Source organism: Artemia sp. Qi Xiang Cuo, chromosome 4 (genome assembly GCF_049724085.1).
Source record: "Artemia sp. Qi Xiang Cuo chromosome 4, ASM4972408v1, whole genome shotgun sequence".
In the NCBI taxonomy this organism is placed as follows: domain Eukaryota; kingdom Metazoa; phylum Arthropoda; class Branchiopoda; order Anostraca; family Artemiidae; genus Artemia; species Artemia sp. Qi Xiang Cuo.
Window position 1 is genome coordinate 9,966,515 of NC_142797.1, and position 22,370 is coordinate 9,988,884.

Consider the following 22,370-nt stretch of genomic DNA (forward strand, 5'->3'; position numbering starts at 1 on the left):
TTCCACCATAAATGTTGAGGAATTTACAATAAGTATGTACACGAAATGGAAAAACTAAATATAATAATGCATGAAAACCACAGCTTTCGGTTGATAAATCTTGTACCCGCATCCGATTTTGAATAATAGATTATGTACTTTGCTCAAGAGAATTTTTAGTGTGAGCTGCGTAGAACGTATAAGGTAGGTGAAGAGGATCGAAAATTCAATACTTTTTCTTGTTTAAAAGATGTATAGACAATGCCCCGTCTTCCAAGTTGATGGGCAATTTTTAACAATGATAATGGTATTGTTAACGCGTTGAATATGTTCGAGGAAATACGAAGATATGCAATAGGATTTGTTTTTGGACATTTAAGGATCCAAATTGAATACATTGATTCGTGTTCATGGTGCCAAGTCTGATAGAACCCTGTTATCAGGGATAATTTTCCAATAAGTTTCAAATTGATTTGTGAGATTAATGCAATACTTTCCGTCAACGCTTCAGACAAGGTACACTCTAAGCGTACAGTAACCGTCCATGCAATAGATATATTTTGTATACCAGACAAAGTCGAAACAATGATACCATAAATTTTCGCAAATATTTCTTCGGGTATACCATTTTCATATAATTGTGAATCTCGATCTAGGGATTACATTGCCAATTCATATAAGGTCATGTAGGATGTGTCAAAAGATAAATTGTACAGTGAAACTCCATTTACTTTACAAGATGGAAGTTCAAACAGTTCAAATTTATGTGGAGAATCTACCCATGATCCAACGGCACAAGCAATTTTTACAAAAGCCAAAGTATGTTTTGAAGGACTTTCACCTTTGATTAATCATAAATCGGTGTAGGTACGGGTACCCGTAGCAATATGCCGTTGCTTCGTGATTGTTTGAGGAACGAGCAATTTGATACTATTTCCAGAGGTTCTTAATTTTTCAATTGCCAAGGCAACAGAACTCATTTGTTTTCGTACATTAAGTATTGCCGAGGTGAGAGAGACTGTTATATCGAGAGCAGTACCAACTTCTTTTCGCCAAATAAAATTGATGACGCGAATTGTAGCTTTATATCAATATTACCATTGGGAGGCAACCATTGAGGTGTATTAAATATCTCATGATTTAGTTTACCAACGAAGTGTAAATTTTTAGTTGTCGCATCTCTAAGTATATAGTAGCATCAGTGTCCGTTTTATATTCATATCCAATAGCCATACCTCCTAATACCTTATAAGGCATTGGTTTCGTCAACATGAATTGTAAGTAGCCTGCATAATTTGAAAGATTGTTGCTAGTGCTCACCAACATGCCATTTATGTAGACACTTATTTGTCTAAATAAATTGTATAGTATAAAATTTTCATCGGATGCACTTGCTTTCTTATTTTTAGATTTTCTAACAATGACACGTACATTTATAAATGTTGAAGTTAAATCTGTGAATTAATCTTCACTGGAATAAATTTGGAAATTGACATTTTCAGAGAAAGGCTGTTGCGGGTAGAATTGTTCATAGTAACCATGTTTCACACTGACATCTATATTTTCTGCATTGAAAAGATTTAAAGATGAGGTGACTGTGGGATCATATTCTTTATGTGGTAGATATGCCATTTCTAGGAACAGAAATCCTAATCCTAGGAACAGAATAATTTTCCAATAAGTTTCAAATTGATTTGTGAGATTAATGCAATACTTTCCGTCAACGCTTCAGACAAGGTACACTCTAAGCGTACAGTAACCGTCCATGCAATAGATATATTTTGTATACCAGACAAAGTCGAAACAATGATACCATAAATTTTCGCAAATATTTCTTCGGGTATACCATTTTCATATAATTGTGACTCTCGATTTAGGGTTTACCTTGTCAATTCATATAAGGTCATGTAGGATTTATCAAAAGATAAATTGTAGAGTGGAATTCCATTTACTTTACATAGGATAGATGGACGTCCAAACAGTTCAAATTTATGTTGAGAATCTACCCATGATCCAACGGCACAAGCAATTTTTACAAAAGCCAAAGTATGTTTTGAAGGACTTTCACCTTTGATTAATCATAAATCGGTGTAGGTACGGGTACCCGTAGCAATATGGCATTGATTCGTGATTGTTTGAGGAACGAGCAATTTGATATTATTTCCAGAGGCTCTTAATTTTTCAATTGCCAAGGCAACCGAACTCATTTGTTTTCGTACATTAAGTATTGCCGAGGTGAGAGAGACTGTTACATCGAGAGCAGTACCAACTTCTTTTCGCCAAATAAAATTGATGACGCGAATTGTAGCTTTATATCAATATTACCATTGGGAGGCAACCATTGAGGTGTATTAAATATCTCATGATTTAGTTTACCAACGAAGTGTAAATTTTTAGTTGTCGCATCTCTAAGTATATTGGTAGCATCAGTGTCCGTTTTATATTCATATCCAAGAGCCATACCTCCTAATACCTTATAAGGCATTGGTTTCGTCAACATGAATTGTAAGTAGCCTGCATAATTTAAAAGATTGTTGCTAGTGCTCACCAACATGCCATTTATGTAGACACTTATTTGTCTAAATAAATTGTATAGTATAAAATTTTCATCGGATGCACTTGCTTTCTTATTTTTAGATTTTCTAACAATGACACGTACATTTATAAATGTTGAAGTTAAATCTGTGAATTAATCTTCACTGGAATAAATTTGAAAATGGGCGTTTTCAGAGAAAGGCTGTTGCGTGTAAAATAGTTTATAATTACCATGTTTCATACTGACATCTACATTTTTTACACTAAGAAGATTTAAAGATGAGTCGAATGTGGGATCAGACTCCTTGTGGGGTAGATATGCCATTTCTAGGAACATAAATTCTTTTTCGATCTAACAATTTTCACTTTCTTGTTTGATGCTTTACGCTTCCGGGCTGACTTGAGACGGATGAGTAATGAGGTCTTTCATGATCCTTTCAAACCTTTTCCACTTTGTCGTGATTTCAATCACTCGTCAAGGGATCGTACACTAGACTTGAGATTTTGTGAAAAACTTTCTTTAAAATCTTTCCCAGAGCCCCAATCCTGCAGTGTAGAGGGCACAAAATCCGTGGCAAGCGGAGCAATATATGTTTTTAGTCAGGGGTAGTGCAAAGCGAAACAGCTTAGCAAACTAATTCCCGTGACCGTAACCGGATACTGAAGAACGACACCTGTAATAGTCCATTCCATGACCCAATTGTCGTGGTCCAAGAGTATCAACAAACAGAGCTCCAAATACGAAGTGTTGACTGGATTTTATTGAAGGTGCTTTATATTGTAGTAATGAATTTGTTCACTAGAGATTTTTCGTTCAAGATTACGTAGGAGGGAACATTACTATTACCAAGTCTCGATGTCTCAACAAAGGATGCGTATAGAAATATACAACTGTCTGAGCAGAAGGCGGGTGGGTAATCAGCAAAAATGACACAATCCCTGCCACTGGTGCTTCCAGCACTTCTACCATTGCTTTTATTATGTTTAAAACTAAGAATTATCATTGAGAATAACATTTTCAGTGTCAAAGGGGGAACTAAAATAGATATAGTCCTCTTCCACTGAATAGTTGAATTGAAAGGCTCCATTACTTACTGGCGGAAATTCTTCTATTGATAGCACAACACAAATTATTCATACTACCAAACTCTTTGTACGGTAATCTGATGAAGGGATATTAATATGAATTTATATTTTCTATCTGATGATCACTAACGATTGGCCAATTATGTGATCTAATTTTTAAATTATATCTACGATCCTTTCTTAGGATACCATATGTATTTTAAGAATAAAATTAACAAGAGCAACTTCATATCTTCCCTCAAATTTGATAGCGGGAGAAAGTTTTGTCCAAAACTCACTCGTTTTGTTCAAATCGTCGCAGAAGGGGTCAGAAACGTTGGATATGAATGTCAAATAAAAATCATTAGACAATATGAACGTGTTCAGTGGCAATGCAATATCAGAGTTGTATCCTAGCCAGCAGACAAGCAACTATCGCTTGCCCTTACGAGCTCGAGTCTTCAAAACCTTTTCAATTTGATACATCTCACTATTTCCAACTTTTTGCAACTCATAATCATAAAAAACCACCAAGAATCTCATCATCTTAAATATAACGAAGACGATACATTACAGGTTTAGTTTTGAAGACTTTTGACACTTTAAATAGTTAAGTGGACCACAAGTAGTTCCCCTTTTCAAAAATATTTCTTGTTCAGTTGATTCAAAAAGTACCACCAACATTAATTTTTTCTTCCCAACCTTTTCATTACAATATTGTTTACAAAAAATATTAAGTGTTTTTTTTTAATACGATGAATTTCAAGAGGACTAACACTGGACAAGGATCGATGAATACGGTGATTATAAATCATCATGATTTTATCTAAAACTTAAATAAAAGCAGCAAAATCCTTCAATGCACAATGTCTTGAAATTAAATGTCTAGTAGTTGGTATTAAACGTTCAGCCAACGCCGGTTGACCGGACTATGAGTATGATAGAGTAGTGTATTATATTTCAGCAAAATTCTTTTTACATATGGATTAACAGATTCATTTCGGCGAGCTATTTGAATTTTTTTTTATAAGAATCCTGTTCAAGAATACTTTCAAGGGCTTTAGCAAATTCCTCGCCTCTCTTTGATTGCAATGGAACTGCATATGTATAGCGACTAAATCACTTATTGCTAGTAAAATATACTGGTACGGTTTATAATAACGTCTTTAAATCTCGTCTAGAGTCAAAAGATCTGCTTGTAATATATGCAAGGTGGAAAAGGCTTTGGTTTTTTTATAGTCACAACCTCTAGTCCTATGATCTCAATGAAAAGTGTAAATGGGTTCTTTCGGTAAATACACGTTTTCTATCTTCTTTTCAAATCTGGAGACTTGAGCAAGTGTAATGGGAGAACTTAAACTTCCCACTACGCCAACCATTTCATAAACCCCTTTCAAACGTGATCCATTTTGAACGTAACCATTGTGTGATTCGTCCGCTTCCCTTTTGTGCACTAAATGTGGTGGAAAGACGCGTTTGTTGAATATAACTACCAGGCCCACTTTGTGTGCTCTCCAATGATATATCTCGTGATATTTCTTCAAAGTCCCGAAATCGTTTTAAAACATGTTTATTCTCAATAAGACTTTTGGTAAAAATTTCACGAATTTTAAAGTTTATATAAATGACTATCAAAGAATTCAAGTTCTTTACGATTTGCAATCAAATCTGATAACAAATCATTTAAATTATAGGGTTTGCCTCGGACTAGAATTTTATTTTTTTTCTCGTCAATTTGTTCATTTTCAGTGAGATAAGTCAAGAGTCTTTTACTTTGCTAATGATAGGATGGGGGCAACATGTCTACAACACTTGTTAATAAATTTTCTTTTTCTTTTTTGGTGCTTTCAAAGTTTTAAAGCTTTCAGTACTTTCAGAAGGTTGATCAATGACATTTTAATTTAACTGGTCTTTCACCGTAAGGTTTATGTTTGTTGACGCGTCGAAGGGAATTTTGAAGCAACATTAGTTTTTCATCATTGGCCATTTTTCATTGTTAATGAATTTATCAAGATTATCTTGTTAAAAAATCTGTGTTGTAAAATTTATTTATTAATCCTTGTATATAAATTGAGTGCTTTTTTGGTGAAAGAACAAGTTCAATAGGTGTCAATTTATAGGGTTTAGCCATTTCTAGAGAATAGTTTTTAGAAGTCCGGTGATTATCAAAAGTAACAATGAAAAAAAACTACCACCTGCTTGAACAAGCCGTATTCTTTTACTCTTTCCTTTCTTTTTCATGGCTACGGTACTTACTATTGAACAATATTGCTTATTCTGTTGTCTAACAACTTATGACAGTTGAAAATTACCTTCCGTTAAATTTAAACAAAGCTCAGAAAGGAGATTATTGAATTAATTGTAAATACCATATTTGAGTATAGCTTTTCTAAGCCCTGGTTTTGGATCTGCTAGGACGGCAAAAAATATCTGTTTTCATGTAGCTTCTTCAGCGTCATGATGCTGACTAATGACCTTATTTACTATTCAAGGTAGGTGTTCGGTGTTAGGCTTCTTGTCATACATTATAGCAATAATAGATATTTTTCAGATTTTCTGAAAAAAAATTATCATGATTTTGAATTATCTACTTTAATGATGTTTTATTTTGCTAGACATTGATGGTCTGCAAAGAAATGATGTGAATGGTGTTTTAAATTGATACATACTCCTCCAATTTGAAAATACAACGAACTGAACTTAACCTCAATCTGTTGAATAAATGCTCAAAAGAAATAGAATGCATGTTTTCTTAACTTCATAATTAAATGCACTACTAATTTTTAAAACGGCATAAGAATCAACACTTGAACATAATAAAAATGGCAGTGGAACACAAAAATAGACACTTGAACATTAAATAGGCCCTTCACTGGTAGGGCTCAGACGCTCCTCTGGAGGAAACGGCGGGCCAGTGGCTGGAAGGTGCTGCGGCTACGGGGGCCCGGTTAGCTATGGTAAAACATAGACTACTTTAAAATTACCGCTTTGCGAACAAAAAAATAAATATATAAATAAATTTAGAATATATAAATATAAAATATTCAAATACAAAACATAAAGAATTACACACTGCTGATCTGGAGACGAAATAAACACCCCCCACCAACTATAAGACTTTCTCCAGATCGAGTTGTTTTCTACAATCTACACAATCAACTCGATCTGAATTAAGGTAATGACTGTTTGGTAATACCCTAACACCCACCGCGCGTACATAGACTTTGTCCGATATGGTGGACATGGCATTATTTTCTACTCGAACTGTATAGTTTTTATACTTTAAAGGGAGAATGGCCACGAAACTCTCTCTAAGAGCTTAATTATTTTCTATAAAGCTCCTATTAAAACTCATGCTTAAACTTTAATTTACATAGTGTGAAGGCACCCCCTTGCAAATTTGTTAGGTAACCTCATTTAGCGTGTGCTCATATATACCTTCGGATTAGGAAATTTACCGTGAGATATCAAGTCGCTCCCCGTCTCGGATTTTAACTTTAACAACTGATTTGGGCCAAGTGCTTCACTAGCTCTAGATTAATTGACACATCCCAGTTGGTGTAATCCATTCTTGAACTAATTTGCTTACCATTTTCCAAACCATTTAACAGATTATCAGTTTTAACTTTCAACAATAGTGAGTCTTTATACCAGTACTTGAACTTGCCCTTCCCTGGTCATTGGAGCTTATACACGTTGTAATAAAGCTCCAACATGAGTTTCTTTGAAATTTCTAAAATGGCACTTTCAGCGGCAATGTTTTTATTTAAGACAACATTTTTTTACAGTGTAAAAGGACCATATTAGAGTCTATCATCGTGAACGATGTGAAGTTCGGATCTGCAATGATTCGGGCACATTCATTTGGGTCGGTCACAACGTCACAAAGACTCCTATTGCGCACATACTCCTACATTTTACCAAAGGCCGAATTCAAAATGAGTTTAAAGATCTCTTTTTCTAACTTTGTTTTTGCTTCAGACCGTTTCTTGACAAAAGTGTCGACAAACCTCTTCATATATGGCTTTTGATCGAGATGGAGGGCTCTAAGAAGCTTTGTGATCTTGATACCGTTGGCCTGCATCTACCGCAAAAGAACAGGATGTAAAAAAATATTACGTTTCGAGTCAAGGTCGGCAATAATCTTTTGTTTTGAAGGTGTCCAGTGCATATCCCCATCCTCCACCAAAGATAAATTATAGGGACTCAAAGAGTCCCTATGCACCGTTCTATGTATGCACGGGAAAACAAAGTGTTTTACCAAGTAATGAAGTTCCAAAGGTAGTTCACGATCAATTTAAAAAAACTGTCCTTGTAATCCATTTTCCTCAGCAGTTTGAATGTTGGAGAAAGTTGGAGCAGAAGGATTGTCAAGCCACTGGTAATTCCTACACGGCAAATAAAAGTGGGACACTGTCGACGGACAAAGGGATTTCATGCCCAAGAAAATTGTATTTGACTTTTCACCGGTGCGTTTCCAGTCGGGTCAGTGTCAAGGATACTATCCCCCTGAAAAATATACCCTTCCCGCATGGACCTCTCTACAAATAAGTGCTAATCCACGTCGGTTATCAGACCTATTTTTGTATCACAAATTTCTAGAATTGAATCTATCAGCAGACGAGGAGTTGAAAAATAACACCATATATCCAACCCAAATTCCTTGTAAATTCTATCCGTGTTTTTACAGACAATATCCAAAAAACTTCAATATATCACTTGCCGGGTACATTTTACAATAATCCCATCAATTTTTATACCATCCTTTAGCCCAAACCCTCTTAGCAAATTCATAATAAGCAGTGGTGCATTGACGATCGCGAAGTGAATCATAAAACTCTTTGATGGGTGTTAATTTTTCCTTACATAGCTTTGAGGCGTAGCTGTAGTACTCAAACGGGTATATTCCCTTACGCGTCAATAGATCATGCATCTCATCATCTGGAAAGTACTGTTTCAGGAGGGGAAAACTATTAAAATCAACGCTTTTTTGTACTTGAATCAATTTACTTAAGGATTGAGAGAAAGAGATATAGGAATCTAAGAAACGGATTTCATTAAAGCACGTATAATTATCTTCAATTGTTTTACATTTAAGTTCTAAAACTAGCATTTTTTCAGATAATTCGGGTATGGTGTTATAAGAATAAGAACTATCTACCCGTGTGTCGTCTACAACTTCACCTTTCTACAAACGTGTCAACGCTGGTAATATCAATTTCAAATCGTAGTTGGAATTTTGCATGAAAACCGGTGAAAATTATTGCTGCTTAACATTTACATTACCTGATTTAGGCGCAAACCTCCAAAAGTTGACCCCCCCCAAATTGAATTGAATCACCCAAATGGTCATGGCCACGGACTTTCGTATCCCCACTACTCTAAACAATTTTTTTTACAAACCCAGCATATATTCCTATTTTTAATAGCCTACTCGTCTTCTGATGGTAGAGTCGTTGGATAATGTGCGTTGCGGAGGCGTGAAATTGCCTTATTAGCTTTTTGAATAAGTGCAACCATAGCTGTGCCTAAACAATCTTCCCCACCCAATATCTCAACAACTTCTACCAATTGCATGGTATTACTAGAGTTTTTTCGCGCATGGGCAAAAGAGACCGCAATGGCTTCTTTTTCTTTAACACGATTCGAATTTGATGGATTGTACACATCCGTGAGTGCAGCTTCGATGTCTATGGTCACCTTGTCGCTCTGCAAGAGCGTGTTCTGAAAATTTTTGAACTGCAAGATGGCATTTTCACCTGAAACCGTCACCACGGATTGGTGTACACGACATTTGTAGTGTTTCAAGTGATTTTTCAATTTTAATTCACAACGAAATCTAGAGAAATGCTTTGGAAAATTATAGCAGGTACCTTTCCTCACTTTTCCCTTGCTTAAAAGCCAACAAATATGTGGAATGGGAAAGGCATATCCAATTGAATCAGGATCTTTTTCAGACTCGTAGAAAGGCTTTACCCAGTGCTTTGCCGATTCAATGGACGGGGTACTTTCGGAATATAGAACACCCTTTTTAGCTTTAAGTTCCCCCTCTTCATACTCTTTATCATACTTCAACACTGTAGCCCAATCTTTAAATGTTCGTTTGCCCTCTAGAAAATATCAATTCCTTTGAGTGTTACAGGATAATGCCCCTTTAAACAATTAAAGTCAACTTTAGGAAACTCGGCCCCCTCCTCGCCCCCAATAACTGCTAAACCGCCCAAATATATCTTACTAGGTTTATTTTGCAAGGATTTATGACCCACGACAAGGAATATTTGAAATAATCTAAGCCCGTATCGAAACGAAAGTGTTGTATTCCTTAACAATCCTTCCAATCTGCATTATACTTTTTAAATCAGCCTTCCCCTTCCCACCCCTTAAAACAAATTCTTTTTTATATTTTTTTAATGTTAATTTCTAATTTTTTAATCAACAAAACTGCAAATCCACTCCCCTTATCACTGTTCCCCTCCATCCTATTAAAAATTTCCCCCACCCATTCCGAAAAAAGCATCCTCATGATTATGCAAGTCAGGGTATTCCTTTGCATCCTCGTTTGTAGGAGATACAGGCGCAAATTACCCGTACTTGCATTTAATAATATTATTTTAAGCGTGATCGGTGCTTTAATGCTATCCCTACCTCGCGCCTCCCGAATATGGTTTTCAAGAGGGGTCCCAATCTTGTTGACATAGGAGTTGACAAAGTCAATTGAATCTGTATAGATACTATCACTTGTAAGATTATTAAATGGGTCTCCAAACTCAGCCCTAAAACATGAATATTGCGCAAAATAGTAATAGCTAAATACAGGCCAGTTAAAACAGGGGGTGAGCCGTCACCAATTGGTTCTCCCGTATCTCTCTCACTCTGAGGGGTGGGAACTCTCTTGACCTCGCTAGGTGATAATTGCTTTAACATATAACCTATAAAACCCAAATTAAGGCCGAGACCCCAAAAAAAGGAGTCAAAGTCATGGTCAGAGGACTCCACACTAATTGGGCTCTCCCCCGCACTTGAACACCTCTAGCGTTCACTTTCCTGTGGAGGCACACTTAAATAAACATGAAATTGTGATAGTGGCGACAATACATTCTCAATTTGCGCCCCTGGAGCCAGTATGTGAACCTAGCCAAATAATAAGAGCATATTAGCGCACAGGAACACCTCACCCAATTAAAATAGAAGAGAATAGCTATGAATGGGCTTGAAGGACCTCACTAGTACATAATAACCATAGAAGGGCAATTTGACCCCTCGAAGTCATAGACCCATACTACTGGCTATATATGAAATGGCTCTGCAAAGTCCCCTTTGGGCCAAACTAGTAGGTAAAAATGTAACAGGCCTCCCCCTTTGAATGTATTGAAAGCTTGAATCTCCCCCCAATAGTAGTTAAGAATCTTAAAGCTTATATTTCAGCTATTGCAATGTTTTTTGTTTTTTTTATGTCTTGAAAAACTCACCGAGGGGGAATATCTTCTTGGTAGGCTTCGAGTATATCATCGATCCATGCCGGTATTTCGTAAGCGGCGTCCTCTGGTACTGTACCTAGGAAGTCATTCAGCACGAATTTGGCCTGAAAAAAGAACATTATTACTCTTTTTAGCAGTAAAAGGAATTCTAGTTACTGTGAAAAATTTTCAACACAAGGTCCTTCAAATAACCTTCTTAGAGGGCAAGAGTACTAGTTTTATCTGTTTATTTTGAAGTGTAATAGCATATAACCATGGACCTTCAATATTCTAACGAATAAGAGCCTTTGAAGCAGATATAAAGCTGAAAAACCTTTTTGAGGCAATATTATCAATATTCTTAATAGTTTCCAGAAAAAAAAATGAGTGAAACAGCCCTGCAATACTTTTAATGTCTTAGGAGGAGGAGGGTTCTCCCCCTTCTCCGATAGTAAACTAAATAATTGGCGAAAAAATGCCCTTATTAGGCTGAAAAAAAATTAAGGAGAAACGGCTTTTATTAGGTTTAAAAAGCTGTCCTCTTTTTAGCTATTTCTTTGGAGCCGGGGGGTCTTCAAAACTATTGACAGGGCTCCAATAGAAAACTACAAAATTAGCGAAAAAGGGGGTTTAATAGGTTGTAATCACATGAACAATTATCGATATAGCCCTGCAATACTTTAACATGTCCTAGGAGGGGTTTCTCCGACAGTAAACTAAAAATTAGTGGAAATGGCTTTATTAAGTTCAAAAAAATTAGCGAAAAAGGCCTTTTATTAGGTTGAAAAGATGAAATGAATGCCCTAGGATTAGGCTCTCCAATAGTAAGAATTAGTTGTAAAAATAACAAGCCTTACATTTAAATCAATATTAGCTTGACTGAGGGCTGATCATGGCATTGGGAAGATTAGCCAGCACTATCAGATGGGGCTGCGGCTCGATGGGTGGGAGCTTGCGTAGGCAGCACGGCAGTTCGATGGGCGGGAGCTTGCGTAGGCAGCACGGCAGCTAGAGGGTAGGATTTTGCGTAAGCATAAGGATCGAAGGCCTCACAGGGGTTGTATCGCCCCCTCTTGCTCATTTTGCTGGTGGTGGAAGTACCAGGAAATTCCAGGAAAGAAAAAAATCAGTGTAAATAAATTGCCCTCCTTAACGGTTGGGTGCCATACATTTTGGGGATTGCCCGTTGTCACCATACTTTCCATAAATTCCCTCCTAAATTTATGTCAATACATTCTATAGCGGAGATATCATATAAAACAATTTAAAGGTTCCAAACGTTTCCCACATTAAGAGTTTATAATGATATAGTAATCATGATCTCAAATGAAAAAAAAATCAAAGAGTTAGAAATTGCACTACAACAAGCAGAGTCTAAAATAAACGTTCTAGAAGGGCAATATAGAGATACCAGCGTCACAAGTAGGCTTCAAAATATATTATTAGAACAGGCCCCTCCCATCTCGTTACTAGCATATCAGAATGAAATCCATTCGTGGATTACGACCCTTAAACAAAGACGTAGGAGTTTAGAAAAAAATGACATCGCTATGAATAACGAAGCTATTCGCTATGCATGGGGAGACATCCAAAGATTCATAGTGAGCTTAGACATTCCCAAAATAAAAGATTTAGACCATTTAGAAAGACTTCTAAAAGAAGCCTTTTTACATTAAAAACCAGCCGCACAAAAACTGCAAGAGCTCCTATCCGAGAAACAAAGGCCATCTGAGTTGGTAAATCAATTTTACTCCCGAATTAGTAGAAAGGCACTAAAGTATGCAAAAAATGCTCCTGGTATAAGGACAGATGACATAACTATTAGTATTTTTAAAAGTGGTATACTCCCTTCAATTGGAAGGAAAGTTCATGAACAAACTAAAACAACAGACGACAAAGATGAATTATTAACACTGGCAAAAAGATTTGAATTGATTGACTTAATATATAGGGACTCCTTAGAAATGTCTTTGGAGCAACAGTGGTTGACTCAGGAGACAAGACTTCCCCTGGAGAACAAAGAGATAACTCCAGAGTAGAATTTGAAAACGTAGGAAATTATAAAAATAACCAAAAGAAATGTTTGAACTGTGGAAATAAACTCAAGACAAACTAGGGGTAATTATTCCAGGAATAAATTTAGTGAAAGAAAAAACGCTCGCATAAAATGCTGGACTTGCGGGGGTCCACATAGACAATCGCAATGTGAAAAACCTCCAACTTGTATCCGCTGTGGTGAAACAGGACACAAAGCAAAATATTGTTTAGCTCCAGCACCTATAAGCCAACCCCAAGAAAATTTCTAGGGCTATTTTAGCCGAAAGTATTGTGGCCTCCGAGGGATGGTTAGGGAGCCACTGGAAGACACAAGCCCACTTTCTATAGTGTTGTAGATATAGCTTAACCATTTGGAGTAGACCTAGTGTGCCTAGGAATCACAGACATGTTATGATATGGAGTTATATACTTTATAGGGAGGTTGAGAGGAAACCTCTCAAGGATGCAAAAATGAGTTACGTCCACCTCTTAAGGGTGCAAGAAAGGGTGGCGTCTACCTCTTAAGGAAGCCAAAAAATGGTTTGCATCCATAGGGATACAAAAAAGGTTTGTATCCCAACGCGCAAAGGCTGAATATGCATATACTAGAATCATTAATGACGGATAACACAAAACGAAAAAAAACGGAGTTTATCACCACTTTTGGGGCAAACTATAGGGTGGGTAGCTGGACTAGAAACGGAAGGAGATGTAGGAAGAATTCGTCATGAAGTAGATTATTTGACAGCAAAAAAAGAATTAAAGGTTAATACATATTTCGGACAAATCTATACCATTAGTAAGTGACCTCAGTAGAGAGGGGGGTGCTACTCCGAACATTACCACGTGGTTTATGGTTTTCTCAGTGAGAATGAAAAAACAGGAATTTTCTCACTTTGAAAAACATGAATTTTGTCACATTTATGGTTGTTTTCATGGATGGATATGTGTGTTGTTCGATTTATTTGATGTTTTTCTCGGATGTCAACATCAAATTATGGATGTTTTATGGTTTTTGTCAGTGAGAATTTGAAAAACAGGAATTTTCTCACATTGATGTCTGTTTTAATGGTTTTTGTCAGTGAGAATTTGAAAAACAGGAACTTTATCACATTTAAGGATGACAACAGCAATTCATGTCTGTTTTATGGTTTTCTCAATGAGAATGGAAAAACAGGAATTTTCTCACTTGAATAACCATAAACCACGTGGTCGTGTCACGAGTAGCACCTGTGAACTTGATTTACATAATCGCTATGGGAAGTTATTGATTCACGAAGAGGGAATTATGAAGCATTAAGGCTTCTTTAATCTTTAGGCCTGTCACGAGTAGCACCTGTGAACTTGATTTACATAATCGCTAGGGGAAATTATTGATTCACGAAGGGGAGAATTAAGAAACATTAAGGCTTCTTTAATCTTATGTCTGAGGGATAAACGTTCTTTAGGTCAGAGAGAAAAATTAATATTCTATTTTCAAATAGGGCTTCATTGATCTTTAGTATCAGGAATCATAATTGACATCACTTGTTATCTTGGAATTATGCGGGAGTCTAAAGAGATAGAAATTCTATTTTTAAATACGGCTTCACGGAGCTTTAAGTCGGAGAGGTAAATTGATATTCTAACGAAACCCTAATAGTTTAGCTAGGAAAATTTATGAGATGAAGAGATTAACATAGGAAAGGGTTTCCTAGAAATTTGAAATGCGTTAGCGCAGAGATGCCATACAAAAGGAACACGCTGAAATTACGTTTAGGGATTATTTGGGCGAAACGGTTTTATCCATTTTATGGGATTATTTCGGCGAAACCGTTAGAGACATTTTGAAAGAAGATTTTAGAAAGGGTTTTAGAAGAGGTTTTGAGTGTGGTCGTTATAATACACAAGTTCCATTTGAACAGTGTTGTGAGGTCCTCTACCCCAACCCCAATGGATTCCGATCCCCCACCACAACCCCGAAGGAAGCCCCCGGTACTCAAAGGCCCCCCAAGCTCCCATAGAGCCCCAACCCCCCAAACGCCCTCCTCAGACCCTCAAAGACCCTCCTCTGGTCCTCAAAGGGCCCCCGGACCCCCAAAGGGTACCCCGGACCCCAAAGGGCACCCCGGACCACAAAGGGCACCCCGGACCCCAAAGGCCCTCCCCCGGTCCTCAAAGGGCCCCCCTGGCCCCAAAGGGCCCCCCTCCCTCTTCCTCCCTCCTCCCCCTTCCCCTCCCCTCCTCCTCCTCCTCCTCCTCCTCCTCCTCCTCCCTCCTCCTCCCACCTCCCCTCCCCTCATCCCTCCTCCTCCTCCTCCCACCTCCCCCCCTCCCCTCCCCTATTTTTTATACTTTTTTTGTGCATTGAGACACAGAAGGGACATCCCTCCCCCAAGGGTCCCCCAAACACCCTCCCCGGGCCCCCCCCCCCCAAAGAGTTCCCCTCTCCATTTTTTTTTTAATATATATATATACATATATATATATATATATATATATATGCCCCCAAAGGCCCACCCCAGACCCTCAACGGCCATCCCCGGGCCCCCAAAGGCCCATCGAGCTCCCAAAGGACCAACGGGGTCCCAAAGGCCATCCACCGGTCCCCAAATGTCACCCAGACACCCAAAGGCCCTCCCTGTGCCCCAAAGGCCCTCCCTGTGCCCCAAAGGCCCTCCCCCGGCCCCCTCCTCCTCCTCCTCCTCCTCCTCCTCCTCCTCCTCCCTCCTCCTCCTCCTTCTTCCTTCTCCTCCTCCTCCCTCCTCCTCCCTCCTCCTCCTCCTCCTCCCACCTCCTCCCTCCTCCTCCTCCTCCCCTCCCCTCCCCCCCCATTCCCTCCCCATTTTTTATACTTTTTTTGTGCATTGAGACACAGAACGATCCCCTGCCCCCGGCCCCTCCCCCCTCCAAAGGTCTGATTTTTTCAAAGTTCATTTTGAATTTCTTTCATTGAAATGCAAGAGTTGGAATATTTCAGTAGTGTTTGGTTGTGGTTTACCTTGTCACAGTTACATTTTCTTGATTTTTCAAAGTTCATTTTGAATTTCTTTCGTTGAAATGCAAGAGTTGGAATATTTCAGTAGTGTGATGTTGTAGTTTACCATGTCACAGTTACATTCCCTTAATTTTTCAAAGTTCATTTTGAATTTCTTTCGTTGAAATGCAAGAATTGGACTATTTCAGAAGTGTCTGGTTGCGGTTTACCTTGTCACAGTTACATTCCCTTTATTTTTTAAAGTCCATTTTGAATTTCTTTCGTTGAAATGCAAGAGTTGGAATATTTCAGTAGTGTTTGGTTGCGGTTTACCTTGTCACAGTTACATTTTCTTTATTTTTCAAAGTTCATTTTGAATTTCTTTCATTGAAATGCAAGAGTTGGAATATTTCAGTAGTGTTTGGTCGTGGTTTACCTTGTCACAGTTACATTCTCTTAATTTTTCAAAATTCATTTTGAATTTCTTTCGTTGAAATGCAAGAGTTGGAATATTTCAGTAGTGTTTGGTTGCGGTTTACCATGTCACAGTTACATTTTCATGATTTTTCAAAGTTCATTTTGAATTTCTTTCATTGAAATGCAAGAGTTGGAATATTTCAGTAGTGTTTGGTAGTGGTTTACCTTGTCACATTTACATTTTCTTGATTTTTAAAGTTTCATTTTGAATTTCTTTCGTTGAAATGCAAGAGTTTGAATATTTCAGTAGTGTTTGGGTATGATTTACCTTGTCACAGTTACATTCCATTGATTTTTCAAAGTTTATTTTGAAATTCTTTCGTTGAAATTAAAGAGTTGGAATATTTCAGTAGTTTTTGGTTGAGGTTTCACATGTGAAAGTTACATTTTCATAATTCTTCAAAGTTCATTTTGAATTTCTTTCATTGAAATGCAAGAGTTGGAATACTTCAGTAGTGTTTGGTCGTGGTTTACCTTGTCACAGTTACATTCCCTTAATTTTTCATAGTTCATTTTGAATTTCTTTCGTTGAAATGCAAGAGTTGGAATATTTCAGTAGTGTTTGGTTGCGGTTTACCTTGTCACAGTTACATTCACTTAATTTTTCAAAGTTCATTTTGAATTTCTTTCGTTGAAATGCAAGAGTTGGAATATTTCACTAGTGTTTGGTTGTGGTTTACCATGTCACAGTTACATTTTCCTGATTTTTCACAGTTTATTTTGAATTTCTTTCATTGAAATGCAAGAGTTGGAATATTTCACTAGTGTTTGGTTGTGGTTTACCATGTCACAGTTACATTTTCCTGATTTTTCAAAGTTTATTTTGAATTTCTTTCATTGAAATGCAAGAGTTGGAATATTTCACTAGTGTTTTGTTGTGGTTTACCATGTAACAGTTACATTTTCTTGATTTTTAAAAGTTCATTTTGAATTTCTTTCATTGAAATGCAAGAGTTGGAATATTTCAGTAGTGTGATGTTGCGGTTTACCTTGTCACAGTTACATTTTCTTGATTTTTCAAAGTTCATTTTGAATTTCTTTCATTGAAATGCAAGAGTTGGAATATTTCAGTAGTGTTTGGTAGTGGTTTACCTTGTCACAGTTACATTATCTTAATTTTTCAAAGTTCATTTTGAATTTCTTTCGTTGAAATGCAAGAGTTGGAATATTTCAGTAGTGTTAGGTCGTGGTTTACCTTGTCACAGTTACATTCTCTTAATTTTTCAAAGTTCATTTTGAATTTCTTTCGTTGAAATGCAAGAGTTGGAATATTTCAGTAGTGTGATGTTGTGGTTTAACTTGTCACAGTTAAATTTTCTTGATTCTTCAAAGTTCATTTTGTATTTCTTTATTTGAAATGCAAGAGTTGGAATATTTCAGTAGTGTTTGGTTGTGGTTTAGCTTGTCACAGTTACATTTTCTTGATTCTTCAAAGTTCTTTTTGAATTTCATTCTTTGAAATGCAAGAGTGGGAATATTTCAGTATTGTTTGGTTGTGGTTTAACTTGACATAGATACATTTTCTTGATTTTTCAAAGTTCATTTTTAATTTATTTCTTTGAAATTCAACATTTGTAATATATCATTAGTGTTTGGTTGTGGTTTACCTTCTCAAAGTTACATTTTCTTGATTATTCAAAGTTCATTTTGAATTTCTTTCGTTGAAATGCAAGAGTTGGAATATTTCAGTAGTGTTTGATTGTGGTTTACCTTATCATAGTTACATTTTCTTGATTTTTAAAAGTTCATTTTGAATTTCTTTCGTTGAAATGCAAGAGATGGAATATTTCAGTAGAGTTTGGTTGTGGTTTAACTTGTCACAGTTACATTTTCTTGATTTTTCAAAGTTCATTTTGAATTTCTATCGTCGAAATTCAAAAGCTTGAAGTATTGAGTTTCTTTTTTTTGTTGATGAAAGTTTATAATCGAGTATTAATTTATTTGTATATGATCATTTTTAATATGTATAGTTTAAATTCAAGATATTGAATATTTAAGTATTTTTTTATCATGTTTTAACTTGTCAAAGTTACATTTTATTGATTTTTCAAAGTTCAATTTGAATTTCTTTCGTTGAAAAGCAAGAGATGGAATATTTCAGTAGTGTTTGATTGTGGGTTACCTTGTCACAGTTACATTTTATTTATTTTTCAAAGTTAATTTGAATTTCTTTCGTTGAAATTCAAGAGTTGGAATATTTCAGTAGTGTTTGCTTGTGGGTTACCTTGTCACAGTTACATTTTCTTGATTTTTCAAAGTTCATTTTGAATTTCTTTCATTGAAATGCAAGAGTTGGAATATTTCAGAAGTGTTTGGGTGTGGTTTCCATTAAGGTAAACCACAACCAAACACTACTGAAATATTCCAACTCTTGCATTTCAACGAAAGAAATACAAAATGAACTTTGAAAAATCAAGAAAATGTAACTTTGACAAGTTAAACCACAACATCACACTACTGAAATATTCCAACTCTTGCATTTCGACGAAAGAAATTCAAAATGAACTTTGAAAAATTAAGGGAATGTAACTGTGACAAGGTAAACCACGACCAAACACTACTGAAATATTCCAGCTCTTGCATTTCAACGAAAGAAATTCAAAATGAACTTTGAAAAATTAAGGAAATGTAACTGTGACATGGTAAACCACAACCAAACACTACTGAAATATTCCAACTCTTACATTTCAATGAAAGAAATTCAAAATGAACTTTGAAAAATCAAGAAAATGTAACTGTGACAAGGTAAAACGCAACAACACACGACTGAAATATTCCAACTCTTGCATTTCAATGAAAGAAATTCAAAATGAACTTTGAAAAATCAGGAAAATGTAACTGTGACATGGTAAACCACAACCAAACACTACTGAAATATTCCAACTCTTGCATTTCAATGAAAGAAATTCAAAATAAACTTTGAAAAATCAGGAAAATGTAACTGTGACATGGTAAACCACAACCAAACACTAGTGAAATATTCCAACTCTTTCATTTCAAGGAAATAAATTCAAAATCAACTTTGAAAAATCATTAAAATGTAACTTTGAAATTGTAAACCACAACCAAACACTATTGAAATATTCCAACTCTTGCATTTCAACGAAAGAAATTCAAAATGAACTTTGAAAAATTAAGGGAATGTAACTGTGACAAGGTAAACCACAACCAAACACTACTGAAATATTCCAACTCTTGCATTTCAACTAAAGAAATTCAAAATGAACTTTGAAAAATTAAGGGAATGTAACTGTGACAAGGTAAACCACGACCAAACACTACTGAAGTATTCCAACTCTTGCATTTCAATGAAAGAAAATCATAATGAACTTTGAAAAATCAAGACAATGTAACTGTGACATGGTGAACCACAACCAAACACTATTGAAATATTTCAACTCTTGCATTTCAATGAATGAACTACAAAATGAACTTTGAAAAGTTAGGGTACTTTCACTGTGACAAGGTAAACATCAACCAAACACTACTGAAATATTCCATCTCTTGAATTTCATCGAAAGAAATTCAAAATGAACTTTGAAAAATCAAGAAAATGTAACTGTGACAAGGTAAACCACGACCAAACACTACTGAAATATTCCAACTCTTGCATTTCAATGAAAGAAATTCAAAATGAACTTTGAAAAATCAAGAAAATGTAACTGTGACAAGGTAAACCGCAACCAAACACTACTGAAATATTCCAACTCTTGCATTTCAACGAAAGAAATCCAAAATGAACTTAGAAAAATCAAGAGAATGTAACTTTGACAAGGTAAAACACGACAAAACACTACTGAAATATTCCAACTCTTGCATTTCAACGAAAGAAATTCAAAATGAACTTTGAAAAATCAAGATATTGTAACTGTGACAAAGTAAATCACAACCAAACACTACTGAAATATTCCAACTCTTGCATTTCAACGAAAAAAATTCAAAATGGACTATCAAAAATTAAGGGAATGTAACTGTGACATGGTAAACCGCAACCAAACACTAGTGAAATATTCCAACTCTTGCATTTCAACGAAAGAAATTCAAAATGAACTTTGAAAAATTAAGGGAATGTAACTGTGACAAGGTAAACTACAACATCACACTACTGAAATATTCCAACTCTTGCATTTCAACGAAAGAAATTCAAAATGAACTTTGAAAAATCAAGAAAATGTAACTGTGACAAGGTAAACCACAACCAAACACTACTGAAATATTCCAACTCTTGCATTTCAATGAAAGAAATTCAAAATGAACTTTGAAAAAATCAGACCTTTGGAGGGGGAGGGGCCGGGGGCAGGGGATCGTTCTGTGTCTCAATGCACAAAAAAAGTATAAAAAATGGGGAGGGAATGGGGGGGAGGGGAGGGGAGGAGGAGGAGGAGGTGGGAGGAGGAGGAGGAGGAGGGAGGAGGAGGGAGGAGGAGGAGGAGGAGGAGGAGGAGAAGGAAGAAGGAGGAGGAGGAGGGAGGAGGAGGAGGTGGGAGGAGGAGGAGGAGGAGGAGGAGGAGGAGGGGGCCGGGGGAGGGCCTTTGGGGCACAGGGAGGGCCTTTGGGGCACAGGGAGGGCCTTTGGGTGTCTGGGTGACATTTGGGGACCGGTGGATGGCCTTTGGGACCCCGTTGGTCCTTTGGGAGCTCGATGGGCCTTTGGGGGGCCCGGGGATGGCCGTTGAGGGTCTGGGGTGGGCCTTTGGGGGCATATATATATATATATATATATATATATGTATATATATATATTAAAAAAAAATGGAGAGGGGAACTCTTTGGGGGGGGGGGGCCCGGGGAGGGTGTTTGGGGGACCCTTGGGGGAGGGATGTCCCTTCTGTGTCTCAATGCACAAAAAAAGTATAAAAAATAGGGGAGGGGAGGGGGGGAGGTGGGAGGAGGAGGAGGAGGGATGAGGGGAGGGGAGGTGGGAGGAGGAGGGAAGAGGGAGGAGGAGGAGGGGAGGAGGAGGAGGAGGAGGGGAGGGGAAGGGGGAGGAGGGAGGAAGAGGGAGGGGGGCCCTTTGGGGCCAGGGGGGCCCTTTGAGGACCGGGGGAGGGCCTTTGGGGTCCGGGGTGCCCTTTGTGGTCCGGGGTGCCCTTTGGGGTCCGGGGTACCCTTTGGGGGTCCGGGGGCCCTTTGAGTACCAGAGGAGGGTCTTTGAGGGTCTGAGGAGGGCGTTTGGGGGGTTGGGGCTCTATGGGAGCTTGGGGGGCCTTTGAGTACCGGGGGCTTCCTTCGGGGTTGTGGTGGGGGATCGGAATCCATTGGGGTTGGGGTAGAGGACCTCACAACACTGTTCAAATGGAACTTGTGTATTATAACGACCACACTCAAAACCTCTTCTAAAACCCTTTCTAAAATCTTCTTTCAAAATGTCTCTAACGGTTTCGCCGAAATAATCCCATAAAATGGATAAAACCGTTTCGCCCAAATAATCCCTAAACGTAATTTCAGCGTGTTCCTTTTGTATGGCATCTCTGCGCTAACGCATTTCAAATTTCTAGGAAACCCTTTCCTATGTTAATCTCTTCATCTCATAAATTTTCCTAGCTAAACTATTAAGGTTTCGTTAGAATATCAATTTACCTCTCCGACTTAAAGCTCCGTGAAGCCGTATTTAAAAATAGAATTTCTATCTCTTTAGACTCCCGCATAATTCCAAGATAACAAGTGATGTCAATTATGATTCCTGATACTAAAGATCAATGAAGCCCTATTTGAAAATAGAATATTAATTTTTCTCTCTGACCTAAAGAACGTTTATCCCTCAGACCTAAGATTAAAGAAGCCTTAATGTTTCTTAATTCTCCTCTTTGTGAATAAATAATTTCCCCTCGCGATTATGTAAATCAAGTTCACAGGTGCTACTC

The 22,370-nt window shown here is 37.2% G+C and overlaps 1 protein-coding gene across 3 annotated transcripts in view; it reads right to left on the reverse strand.

Annotated features, from left to right (window-relative positions):
• The window catches only part of LOC148952769 (uncharacterized), a 166,746-nt gene that overhangs the window by 82,246 nt on the left and 62,130 nt on the right, over positions 1 to 22,370 (reverse strand). For 2 of the 3 annotated variants that reach the window (XM_089087417.1, XM_089087415.1), the window contains one exon: positions 11,049 to 11,161. The gene's annotated coding sequence lies outside the window, so the exon portion shown is untranslated. Of the gene's footprint in view, positions 1 to 11,048; positions 11,162 to 11,893; positions 12,120 to 22,370 lie in introns of those variants that run through there. The other variant, XM_089087416.1, reaches the window with a different exon arrangement.